Source organism: Myxocyprinus asiaticus, chromosome 39, assembly GCF_019703515.2.
Source record: "Myxocyprinus asiaticus isolate MX2 ecotype Aquarium Trade chromosome 39, UBuf_Myxa_2, whole genome shotgun sequence".
NCBI lineage: Eukaryota > Metazoa > Chordata > Actinopteri > Cypriniformes > Catostomidae > Myxocyprinus > Myxocyprinus asiaticus.
The window spans coordinates 1,612,501-1,625,870 of NC_059382.1; the positions used below are offsets into that span (position 1 = coordinate 1,612,501).

At 41.3% G+C, this 13,370-nt stretch overlaps 1 protein-coding gene across 1 annotated transcript in view; it reads right to left on the reverse strand.

The window, feature by feature from the left end:
* Positions 1-3,785: 3,785 nt before the first annotated feature.
* The window catches only part of LOC127429940 (uncharacterized), a 97,806-nt gene continuing 88,221 nt past the window's right edge, over positions 3,786-13,370 (reverse strand). The window contains exon 3 of the mRNA XM_051679323.1: positions 3,786-4,172. The gene's annotated coding sequence lies outside the window, so the exon portion shown is untranslated. The remainder of the gene's footprint in view (positions 4,173-13,370) is intronic.

Here is a 13,370-nt window from a genome sequence, read left to right on the forward strand (position 1 = left end):
TTTTTCTTTAATATTTTTTTTAAATCAGTTTGAATCAACATGAGGGTGAGTAAATGATGACAGAAATTCAATTTTGGGGTTTTGGGGGTTTCTTCGTAAGAAAACATTTTGTATACACAAAAACAAAGTTTACATGTTTTATACACATACTGTATCTGCTGCATTAATCAAACACTATTTACAGGAAACAAACATCTTCAGCATTCATTATTAACAGCATTATAACTCTTAAAGTAAATACATTAAATCACGAGTTCAATCCAGGGTGTGCTGAGTGACTCCAGCCAGGTCTCCTAAGCAACCAAATTGGCCTGGTTGCTAGGGAGGGTGGAGTCACATGGGGTAACCTCATCGTGGTCGCCATTAGGGGTTCTCGCTCTCAATGGGGCGTGTGGTAAGTTGTGTGTGGATCTTGGAGAGTAGCATGAGGCTCCACATGCTGTGAGTCTCCGCGGTGTCATGCACACAGGGTGCCACCCGCACCATAAAATCCGGGATCGTCCCGTATTTAAAGATAAAACAATGCGCCCTGTATTGATTTGTCCAGTATTTAAGCTGGTCAGATGGTGTCACGGTGAAATCGTTCCAGATCGGCAATTTAACATTGATATAAGTTGGAAAATGTGCCTACGGTGGGTACGGGGCCATCTGAAAAGTCCACAAATGGTGGTTTTTACTATATACATGTTCAATAAGATCAAACAATGTATGAATACAACCATAAAGACAAGTACAGGTGAAGGACAAAAATAAACAAATAAAATAAATAAAAATGATAGAAAAAATAACAAATATTTATAAACCATCCAAAATGTATACATAAAAAAAGAAGACAAATAATCGAAAAAATTTTAATAAATATGTTTTTAACATTTAAGTGTCCCTTACTTTAAAACTTCAAAGGTGGCAACCCTACATGCACAACGAGTCACGTGATAAGATGCGTGGATTGACGGTCTCAGAAGCGGAGGCAACTGAGACTTGTCCTCTGCCACCCGGATTGAGGTGAGGAACCGCGCCACCACGAGGACCTACTAAGTAGTGGGAATACAATTTTGTTTTATTTTATTTATTTATTTAAATCCATTTAAATTTCTTTTTACTAGGGAATAGTTCAATCAAAATGGAAAATTCTGTCTGCATGTTCTCACCCTCATTCTAAACTCTCATTATGTTGGCTTGACAAAGTCAATACACTGTTATTCTACAGACTTTGTTTAGGGTTTTTCCAGAATCCATAAACCAAGACTAAACTTTTCAATTGTAAGTACTCCTGGAGTTTTCAAACAACATCCACCAAACTCCGTCTATCTATCTATCTGTCTGTCTGTCTGTCTGTCTACATAATGTATCTTTCTGTCTATCCGTCCGCAGTGATGGGCAGTAGCTTTGCTACAATTAGCGAAGCTATTAGCTTAACTACATTTCTGAGTAGCGAGACGGTAGGTTCACTAGTTTTTAAATCAAGTAGCTTTTCAGTAGCGAAGCTATATTTTTGATTTGGTAATGTGTAGTGTTGAAAAAAGCTACAATGCATGAATACAATCATATTCATACATTGTATGATGCTACATCATGCATCAAAATGGTGTTTATTATCGCCAGTTTTGAATCAGAACTAAAGATGTCAGTTGAATCACTCATTTAAGTCGGTTCTTTAAAATGAATTGGTCACATGTGATAGGAAAGTGGTCTGTCTATCTATCTATCTATCTGTCTATCTATCTATCTATCTATCTATCTATCTGTCTGTCTGTCTGTCTGTCTGTCTCTGCATCCATTCATCTGTCTTTCTCTCTATCTGTCTCTCTGTCTGTCTCTCTCTCTCTCTATCTATCTATCTATCTATCTGTCTGTCTGTCTGTCTGTCTATATTTCTGTCTGTCTGTCTCTCTCTCTCTCTCTGTCCGTCTGCCTCCCTGTCTGTCTTTCTATCATTCTGTCCGTCAATCCGTCTGTCTCTTTCTCTCTCTCTCTCTCTCTAACTTTCTGTCTGTCTGTCCATCCATCCATCCATCCGTCCGTCTGTCTGTCTGTCTGTCTGCATGCCCATCCGTGCATCTGTCTGTCTGTGCGTCCATTTATCTGTCTGTCTCTCTATCTATCTGTCTGTCTGTCTCTCTCTATATATCTATCTATATATCTGTCTGTCTATCTGTGCATCCATTTATCTGTCTGTCTGTCTATCTGTCTCTCTGTCTGTCTGTCTATATATCTATTTATCTGTCTGTCTGTCTGTCTGTCCATCATCTGTCTGTCTATCTATGTATCTATCTATCTATCTATCTGTCTGTCTGTCTGTCTATATATCTATCTGTCTGTCCGTCCGTCCATCCGTCCGTCTGTCTGCCTATCTATCTATCTGTCTATCTATCTGTCTGTCTGTCTATATATCTGTCTATCTATCTGTCTGTCTGTCTGTCTATATATCTATCTGTCTGTCTTTCTGTGCATCCATTTATCTGTCTGTCTATCTATCTATCTATCTATCTATCTATCTGTCTGTCTGTTCGTCTGTCTGTCTGTCTATATATCTGTCTATCTGTCTGTCTGTCCATCCATCTGTCTGTTTGTCTATCTATCTATCTGACTATATATCTGAATATTTTGCTTCTATACTTGTGTATTGTTTCTATACTTGTAATCAACAACTTTAAATTACAAATTGTTTCATTGTTTTTAATTTGATTGCATCATTCGCAATGCTTCATGGGATTGTAGTTAATTCAATAAAGACAGTAAGTACACAGTTTTGTATCTTTGTCTTTTGTCTGATTTTCAAGTAATTTTTTGCTTCAAATTAAAGTTTGTAATGTTGTGATTCACCTCATGCTTACAACTATTTAATGAAGGATTTTATTAAATCCCTGTGGAAAAAAAGAATGGGAAAAATACTTCCAGAACCAAGACAGCTGGAAAAAGTGGGCGGGCACTGTTCCATGACAAAGGAAACCTCACTTTTTGCCAGTCACATGCACACTTCGCTTTGTGTGTCAGACCTTACGTAATGGGTTTATGAATGTTTGTGTCCATTTTTAAACTACATTCTGTAGTATAAATAATACAAAATAATTACAGAAGCAAATACTTGCCACATGCTGTTAGTCATATTTATTATTAAAGCCACCCTTTAATACGTGAAGATTTTATCAGAGGGTGAAAATCAACACACTTTGCATTGTTAGACTTTTACTTGTGCACATCGGATTGAAACTACAGGAATTAGGGGTGTGGGTGCTTCATCCAACAGAGCTGTGTTAGTGTTACACACCACTGGATTTCAGCCGGTTCAATTGAGGACTCACCCATGAACTAGAGGATTACTGAGATCCAAAACCTGTTTGAAATCCATTGTGTCAATCAGCAAAATACTTACTCTTACTTTTCCCACGATAAACGTTCTATAAATACCTCGAGGGGAAACTAACCTTCACGCATGTTTGTTCATATCGGATAAAAGGCAGTGTTTTATATCATGTGTCAGGCAGCAAAAGGGCTCTGTTTCAACATGCCCTGATATCCTGAAGATCACTTCTTACCTGACAGCAAACGGGGAATTTCACTAGCATGCAAATGTTGTTTTTTTTTTAACTGTATAAGGTTACTGAGTTTATCAGTTGCATGCGGCATTGTAAATGCATATGATAAATCGTCTGTTCTGACATTTAAAATACTCAAAGCATCTTGTAAAATGAGTAGCATGCATTCATTATGCGAAAGATCATTGCACATGAATCTGATATAGGTCATGCATATAAACCTCTCATACACTATATTGCCAAAAGTATTCGCTCACCCATCCAAATAATTGAATTCAGGTGTTCCAATCACTTCCATGGCCACAGGTGTATAAAATGAAGCACCTAGGCATGCAGACTGCTTCTACAAACATTTGTGAAAGAATGGGCCGCTCTCAGGAGCTCAGTGAATTCCAGCGTGGTACTGTGATAGGATGCCACCTGTGCAACAAGTCCAGTCGTGAAATTTCCTCGCTACTAAATATTCCACAGTCAACTGTCAGTGGTATTATAACAAAGTGGAAGTGATTGGGAATGACAGCAACTCAGCCACGAAGTGGTAGGCCACGTAAAATGACAGAGCGGGGTCAGCGGATGCTGAGGCGCATAGTGCGCAGAGGTTGCCAACTTTCTGCAGAGTCAATCGCTACAGACCTCCAAAGTTCATGTGGCCTTCAGATTAGCTCAAGAACAGTGCGTAGAGAGCTTCACGGAATGGGTTTCCATGGCCGAGCAGCTGCATCCAAGCCATACATCACCAAGTGCAATGCAAAGCGTCGGATGCAGTGATGTAAAGCACGCCGCTGCTGGACTCTAGAGCAGTGGAGACGCGTTCTCTGGAGTGACGAATCACGCTTCTCCATCTGGCAATCTGATGGACGAGTCTGGGTTTGGCGGTTGCCAGGAGAACGGTACTTGTCTGACTGCATTGTGCCAACTGTGAAATTTGGTGGAGGGGGGATTATGGTGTGGGGTTGTTTTTCAGGAGCTGGGCTTGGCCCCTTAGTTCCAGTGAAAGGAACTCTGAATGCTTCAGCATACCAAGAGATTTTGGACAATTCCATGCTCCCAACTTTGTGGGAACAGTTTGGGGATGGCCCCTTCCTGTTCCAACATGACTGCGCACCAGTGCACAAAGCAAGGTCCATAAAGACATGGATGAGCGAGTTTGGTGTGGAAGAACTTGACTGGCCTGCACAGAGTCCTGACCTCAACCCGACAGAGCACCTTTGGGATGAATTAGAGCAAAGACTGCGAGCCAGGCCTTCTCGTCCAACATCAGTGTCTGACCTCACAAATGCGCTTCTGGAAGAATGGTCAAAAATTCACATAAACACACTCCTAAACCTTGTGGAAAGCCTTCCCAGAAGAGTTGAAGCTGTTATAGCTGCAAAGGGTGGGCCGACGTCATATTAAACCCTATGGATTAAGAATGGGATGTCACTTAAGTTCATATGCGTCTAAAGGCAGATGAGCGAATACTTTTGGCAATATAGTGTATCAATGACAGCTCTCATTTTGGGTTTTATTACAGTTTTTCTCGATTGCTTAAACACTTTAACCAGGCTTTTGAACTAAAATTTCAAATCCATAACGCCATTTATCAAAAAGCACACCCATTTAGGTGGAAACACTAAAAGTCAAAATTGATCACACACCAATCAGAACCTTCAATAGATAGATAAAATGGGCCGAGTCAGTTCATTCAGTTTTGGAACAATGGATCCAGACAGACATGAAAGAAGAGGTCGAGGACACCGGAGAGGACAACGACGACGACGACGACAAGGAAGGGGAAGGGCAAGGAGACAAGCAGTCTCGGATGAAATTTGTGCCACTCTAGTTGACCATGTCCTTGTCCATGGTATGACTATGAGGGAGCCAGCACAACCAGAGCAGCCTCGCTACGTTGTTGTTTGGGATAATGTCAGCTTCCATCGTGCTGCTCTGGTTTGTAACTGGTTTACCAGTAACCCGAGGTTTTCCAACATCTTTCTGCCTGCATACTCTCCCTTTCTAAACCCGATAGAGGAGTTTTTTTCGGCATGGCGGTGGAAAGTGTATGACCGAGAACCTCACATCCGTGTTCATCTCCTCCAGGCCATGGAAGAAGCCTGCCTAGACATTTCAGTCGATGCGTGCCAGGGGTGGATCAGGCATGCAAGAGCACTTTACCCCCACTGCCTGACAAGGGCCAATATAGCCTGTGATGTTGACGAGATTCTCTGGCCTGTCCCAGACCAAAGATGGGATGCTGGGGCAGAATAATTGTTTTGTTGTTGTTGTTTGGTGTATTGTACTGTACAGTACATTAAGGAATAAAAAAATGTGCAAATGTATACATTTGTGTCTTTTGTTGTGTTCTTCATGTGAAAAGGTTTTTGAGGGGGAGAACCACAAGCAATGTAACTTATTACCGGTTTTTATAGTATTGTTTTGAATTTATCTCACCAATGTGTAAGACTATGTTGTAGTGTGTTTTTGAGGGCTTGTGTGTCATGTCTGAGGGCAAAGTTTGGTTTTTCAGCAAGACTGAATGGTTTTCAGTGGAGAGATTCATTTTGACCTGAAAATAGGAAGTTTGGGGAATTGGATTAGAAGTTATGGATTTGTTTAGTGTTTCGAGAAAAGGAGGCATAATTTCAAGAAGTGTTTAAGCAATCGAGAAAAACTGTAAATGAGCTCACTTTCCAAATTTATTGCAATGCTGCAAACAATCAAACTATTATAAGAAATATGACAAAGGCACTTGTGGGAAACTGGAAGCCAACCGGGTTTGGACATGAAAGTCTTAATGAATAATGTATACAGTGTTCACCTGTTTTACTGGTGTTTTATTGTTCTTGAACATTTGTTTGCACACGATTTAATCTTGTTTGCACAGTGAAGTTGTGTTTCTCACTTGTGTTCCTCATTTGAAAGTGGCTTGCAATAGAACTGTCTGATAAATGACTAAATGTAAATGTTACTCCAGGTCAAGAATAAAGATGTCAGGTGTCTTGACTCCCCTAATAACATTCTGTCTCACAGTTCTTTTAATAGCTCAAAAACATTACTTTCTATTGAAGTACCAGGTTGACACTTTATGACTTTGTGATTTATGATGTTACATACTTGTTTATGGGGTCTCAGAAACTCCAGATACAAAACATGAGAAAATGCAATGAATTTTCTGAAGAGTGTTTGTTGTCCTACTAATTATGAAATTAGATTTGTTGTAATGTTTTATTTATTTTTTGCTGGATTCAACTAATTTAAAAGAGAAACAATGCTGCAGAATTGGTACTATCTGCCTACTGGGTTTTGATTAAGGTCAGAGGAAGATTTAAGAATTTGAGATAGAAATAATTAGACATTATTAGCTATTTCTACACGCATTGCAAACCCATCTCAGCAGCAGATTAAATGTGATGAAGTTCTTATCAGCGCATGTCCGCGTCACGCGCACATACTCGGCGCGTCCACCTGCGTGAGATCCGCTCAGGTGCGTCACAAACTCCGGCGCTCAGCTGAATCTGCAGCTGTGCAGAGCTCCAATCTCAATCTCCAAACTGTGCAGAGCTCATAAATCACGTGCACGCGGATCGCCGTTACGCAGCGCGTGTGTGTGCGTGTGCGTGCGCGTGCGCGTGGAGAGACGTGAGTGTGTGAGATCACACACACGCGCACTCTGCTGTGAACTTCATAATTTTCAGCAGGAATAAAAGCTAAATTCGCTGTTTTAAAGACGTAAAAAAAATAAATAAATAAAACGCGCATAAAGTTTGCACTCATAAATCTGCAGTGTATCAGTGTAAATGAATGATCTTCTGTGCTGTTAAATCTAACATATTAAAATATTAAAATATTTTATTTTATTGTGCATGCAATGCCATGTAATTTTTTATTATTATTATTATTTATTTTTTATCCCCTTTTCTCCCCAATTTGGAATGCCCAATTCCCACTACTTAGTAGGTCCTTGTGGTGGTGCAGTTCCTCACCTCAATCCGGGTGATGGAGGACAAGTCTCAGTTGCCTCCACTTCTGAGACCGTCAATCTGCGCATCTTATCACGTGACTCGTTGTGCATGACACCGCGGAGACTCACAGCATGTGGAGGCTCATGCTACTCTTCACGATCCACGCACAACTCACCACACGCCCCATTGAGAGCGAGAACCACTAATCACAACCACGTGGAGGTTACCCCATGTGACTCTACCCTCCCTAGCAACCGGGCCAATTTGGTTGCTTAGGAGACCTGGCTGGAGTCACTCAGCACACCCTGGATTTGAATACCCAGTCCCCCAGTGCCATGTAATTTTATTTCATTTTATGTTTTCTTTTTATTTTTTGTTTTGTTTTATTTTAATTTCATTTTTTGATGATGGGGTCAGAATTATAAATGTGCTGCTTCATCATCTTTATTCATTATTTTAATTTAAACATTAGCTATTTTTTCGTCTTAATTTTTTTTAAAATTGAAAAATATTGTATGCAATCAAATTCTTATTTTATTTGTCATATAATTTATTTTATTTTATTTTATTATTTAATGGTGATTGTGTGTGTTGTGTTGGTTATGACACAGCAGTTTATTGTGGATGTTCAGACAGACACTTGTATGAATATTCAGAATAGCATACTACCATACTCAGTATGCAGTACTGTAGTATGCTGTATGAGTATTGTGCATCTGTAAATCTCTCTCTAGACTCATTTCTTGAAATCAAAAGGAAAGATATTTTACACAAAACTGAATTAAAATGCAAAATAACAATGTTTTTATTTCAATAATGATAACTGGATGCCACTCGCTGAATTAAACATGTAACAGATTATGAGGTCATGTGTCAACAATGTAGCGTCCTACTGTTTGAAATGTTACTGTGCAGAATGTGGTTCAATCACAGCCTCCCTCTCTCTCTCTCTCTCTCTCTCTCTCTCTCTCTCTCTCTCTCTCTCTGTCTGTTTTTAAGTGTATCTCTGTCTCTGTATATGGGGTGCAGGGCTGGTCACCATGGCAACCACAAGCATTGGAAAGGCTAATAAAGGAAGTCTCTCTCTCTCTCTCTCTTCATTCTCTCTATCTCTTTATTTCTCTCTCTATCTCTAATGTTTCTCTGGTTGTTGACTGTATTATATCTACTGAGCAGCAGCACACGAGTGAGCTGAAGGATTTCGGGAGGAGAGACAAGCAGAGAGAGATCTGTGTCGTCTGTGCTCGAGGAATTCTGTGTTCTTCTGATTAGCAAATGTGATGCCACTGGACATGATGGATCTTTCAGACTGAGGATCTTTTCTGGATCTGAGCTCTTCATGGATCATTAGTGAATTATGACACACGGACATCATTTGGAAGATCTACCTGAGGATGAGCACACAGAAGAGGAGACACATTCGACCGTCTGTCCGTTATGTCATCGTTGTTTTGACGTTCCTCTGATGTTGCCGTGTTCTCACACACTGTGTGGTCGCTGTCTGACAGGAGGGGCGCGGCTCGACCGATGTAAGGGTGGAGTTAGGGGCGTGTCATCTGCCTCACATTCAATCTGCGCTGTGCTCTGTCCCAACTGTTGCCACAGCGTTGAGCTGCCCTGCTTTGATTGGTCATCTTCTACGACCTGCCTGCCCTTTGACCCCACGGTGACCTTTGACCCTAAAGTGAGGAGGGAGATCGAGGAACAGAGATGGCAGACAGGTGAGTGCAGGACTGAATACTGCATAATAAGCAGTGTACACTGCATACTATTTTATAAAACAGTACATGAAATAGTATGCACTATGCAATGAAAACATGTCAAACAGTAGTGTGCTACATTACAATCACATGACCTCACTATATTACATGTTTAATAAAGCTGTTCATTTGAATAAAAATCCTCAAACCCAGAAAATAATTTTGAGCCATGGGTTCCCTAAATGTTTTTGATGTGTCAGTAAAATAAGGTCTATGGTTAACATTGCTGGAAGAGACTCTCATGTTTTGTTTACCAACATAAATCACACAGAGTCATCCCTCAAACGTAAATCTTGAAGCCACTGTTTTTTAAAAACACGGGTTGCAGATTTCTTCATAAGAACTTTTCTATTTCTGTTCTCTGTTCTCTCTTCTCTTCTCTTGTCTGTACTTTAGATGGCAGTGTAGATCTTTCTGAAGAAGAAATGGAACAGTCTGTGTCAGGTAGGGCAGAATGGAACATATATCACACACTGCACAGTATATACTGCCTACTTTAAAACAAAATAGTAGGCTATGCGAAACGGTATGCAGCAATGAATGTGTCTAATAACAGTATGCTACATTACTAACACATGACACACTGGAAATCAAAGGTCAAGCACTTTACATTGTGTGATACAGTTTACAACAGCAAGGTTTTCTTTTTCTTTTCTTTTCTTTTTTTTATCACCTTTGCTCCTCAATATGGAATGCCCAATTCCCACTACTAGGTCCTCATGGTGGCGTGGTTACTCACCTCAATCCGGGTGATGGAGGACAAGTCTCAGCTGCCTCCGCTTCTGAGACCGTCAATCTGCGCATCTTATCACATGACTCGTTGTGCATGACACCGCGGAGACTCACAGCATGTGGAGGCTCATGCTACTCTCCACGATCCACGCACAACTTACCACACACCCCATTGAGAGCGAGAACCACTAATCACGACCACGAGGAGGTTACCCCATGTGACTCTACCCTCCCTAGCAACCAGGCCAATTTGGTTGCTTGCCACACGCCCCATTGAGAGCAAGAACCACTAATCACGACCACGAGGAGGTTACCCCATGTGACTCTACCCTCCCTAGCAACCGGGCCAATTTGGTTGCTTAGGACACCTGGCTGGAGTCACTCAGCATGCCCTGGATTCAAACTCGCAACTCCAGGGGTGATAGTCAGCATCAATACTCGCTGAGCTGTGTGTAAGCGTGAGTGTGTGAGTGTGTGTGTGTGAGTGTGTGTGTGTGTGAGTGTGTGTGTGTGTGTGTGTGTGTGTGTGTGTGTGTGAGTGTGTAAGTAGGGTTGCCAACTTTTAGCCATGCAAACACGGGTGATTCAGCATTTTCCTGCATAAATACAGGACACAATGCCTTTAGTACGAGACATTTCGCCATCCTACCAGGGGGTAAGGATGGCCCCCTTCGAACGTTTTTATTTTTGTTTTTTGTTTTTTGCTTTAATATCGGACAAATTCATTTTGCCCAAAATACAGGATGTCCCTGCTACTACAGGACAGTTAGCAACGCTAATATGATTTCTGCAATATACTAGTATGCAACTGCAAACCAGTGCGCACTGGTTATATACTGCACAATTTGGGAAATATAGGAAGTATTTTATATATACTGGTTATTTTATGCATACAGAAAATGTGCATACTATTATACACAGTAAACATACTATTTACTGCATGAACCTCATATCATACAGTATGTTATTCTGAACAAAACTTACTATGCCATAGCTTACTGTCTATTATATATTTTAAAAAAAATAATAGTATGTGAGCAGTATGCAGTTGTGCACTATATTATCACATGACCTGTGTTGCATGTTTAATTTGGTGAATGGCGTCCAGTTATCATCTTGAAAATAGTTATTTTGAAGTTATTTTGCATTTTATTTTGCATTTTAAATCCAGTTTTGTGTCTAAACTTCTGACGGTCTGATCAAATAGTGGGTCGAGCAAGAGATGTTAAAATCACAGTCGATATTACTTCTGCTTCACTCATCACAATGTAAATGGAAGGTCAAACTAAATGCAATTGCATTGTCTTGTATTTCACATTCTGGCAAATTTAGTAGGTTATCCAGGTATTCCATGCATACTTAAATTCACGTACTGTGCACAGTATACACACTGCAAACTACTTCTTTTCAGAAATAGTATGTAGTATGCCACTTTGAACAAACCCTATGAACATACTCCTCTCTGTAGGTCTGATCTTTAGCCTCGATTCATCCTGCTCTGATTCAATGCTTCACTTGTCAAACTCCGCCCTCACCATAACCTTCAAAGGTCACACATGCCTCCCGAGTGACCCCAGCGATCAGGGTTGCGACTTCTGTCCACTTCCTCAAGTGTGTGGGAGTGTCGCCGTCTCTAGAGGACAGTACTACTGGGAGGTTGACGTCTGCAACAGCACCCTCTATAGAATAGGTGAGAGAACAGCAGCTGATTTGCACAAACCCTAAATTTTAGGCTTGAGAAGGATATAGCTGCAGGCCAATCTCCTAACCTAAACCTTTCCCTAACCCTAACCGTGTGTGGAAGTGTCGTCCCCTTTTGGAGCTGGCCCAACCCCCTTCTGGTGTAACTCCACACGCTTCTAAAGTTGCACTGCCCTCTTTTAGAGATTCCACCCCTATTTGGAGATCACCGGGCTGCAGTTATACCTACTTGAAAGGCTTGCATGTACTTTGTTTTTCCGTGTGCTGTTCCATCTCGGTCAAGCACATAGCATTTTAAAGTATACTCTTTTGACAACCAACGCAAATGTGTTAATGACAAACTTTGCATAATGCCTACTGTCCGCAAGACGTACTAGAACATGGAAAACCAAAGTATACTTTGGCCTAAAGTATTAAACTTATGCAAGCTCTATTTTGTGCGTAGTTGTGTTTAAAAATGTGTCAGACTGCAATTCAAAACACAACACAAGTATGCATTACATTCTCAATGTTGCCACAAGGGGCGCTATAATGGACATTAGTGTGAACTGTCCGCTTCTACGGTGTGTTTTCTATTTCAAGTCAACTCAAATCATGGCAGAGCTACAGTTTGAAAAGATTATAGCTGAACAAGCAAGTTAAAGTTGATATATTTATAGCAACTAACCTGAATCTAGTTTAATGGAACTAGACATTTGAAGGAATCTCTGTCGCCCCCTTGAGTATTGAGGTTTGTTACCGCCACAGTAACACAAGAAAACATGCTAAATATGCACAACAGGACATTTTGGCCAAACATTCAGGTCTGTATTTACATACTCAATATGTAAACTAACAGCTTGATGCTTCACTCCACAGTGTTCAATGTGTTGAAGAAGATTGATACGAATCATGTGAAAGGACCTTTATGAATTGATTCATTGATTTCAAACTTGTACTGCCATTAAACTCTGTTGATAACATTTCTTTCTCAGGTGTGATCTCACCATCTGATGGTCGAGGCTGGTGGATTGAGAGGTGTGGCTCTGCATTTCACACTGTTTTTGATGGACGCTGTGAGCTCCTCCCCTCTGTGCCCCCTCAGCTGAAGACAGTGGGTGTGTTTCTGAATGTGGGCGGGGCTTCGATCACCTTCCACAATCCTGTAACTCAAGAGTTTCTTGCTGCCATCCCGTCCCACTTCACCATTCCTCTCCGCCCTGCTCTTCAATTGGGCCAGGGTCGCCTCAAGCTCCGCCCCGGTCTGCCACCGCCCAGTCACGTCTTTCTCAGCCATAACTCCACCTATCGGGGCCCGGGAGGGGCGGGACGAGGGCGCTGGAGGCAGGATGTGTCGTTTGGCTCTGTGAGAACGGTGATCCAGAAGTTTGAAGAGATGTCGGCCGTGTCAGACTCCGATTCTGGACTCATGTCCAATGTTAGCTCCAGTTCAACTCTCGGCTCGCTGTCTGAGCACAACACCAGTACAGAGCGGCTCTGTTCCAAAACCTATTGAGCTTCCAGTATTAGAATAGCAAAATAAAACTTTTAAAAGGGAAGAGAAAATAGGTCCAATTTGGTCATGTGTAACATGAGGGCTAAGGGGGGCATTCCCCATGACCTGACTGACAGCGAAACGATCAACGGGCACTCCACCCCCCAGACTGATGGCGAGCCGTGTTCCCATATCTTTTGCGGTTGACTCAAAAATGGTGTGT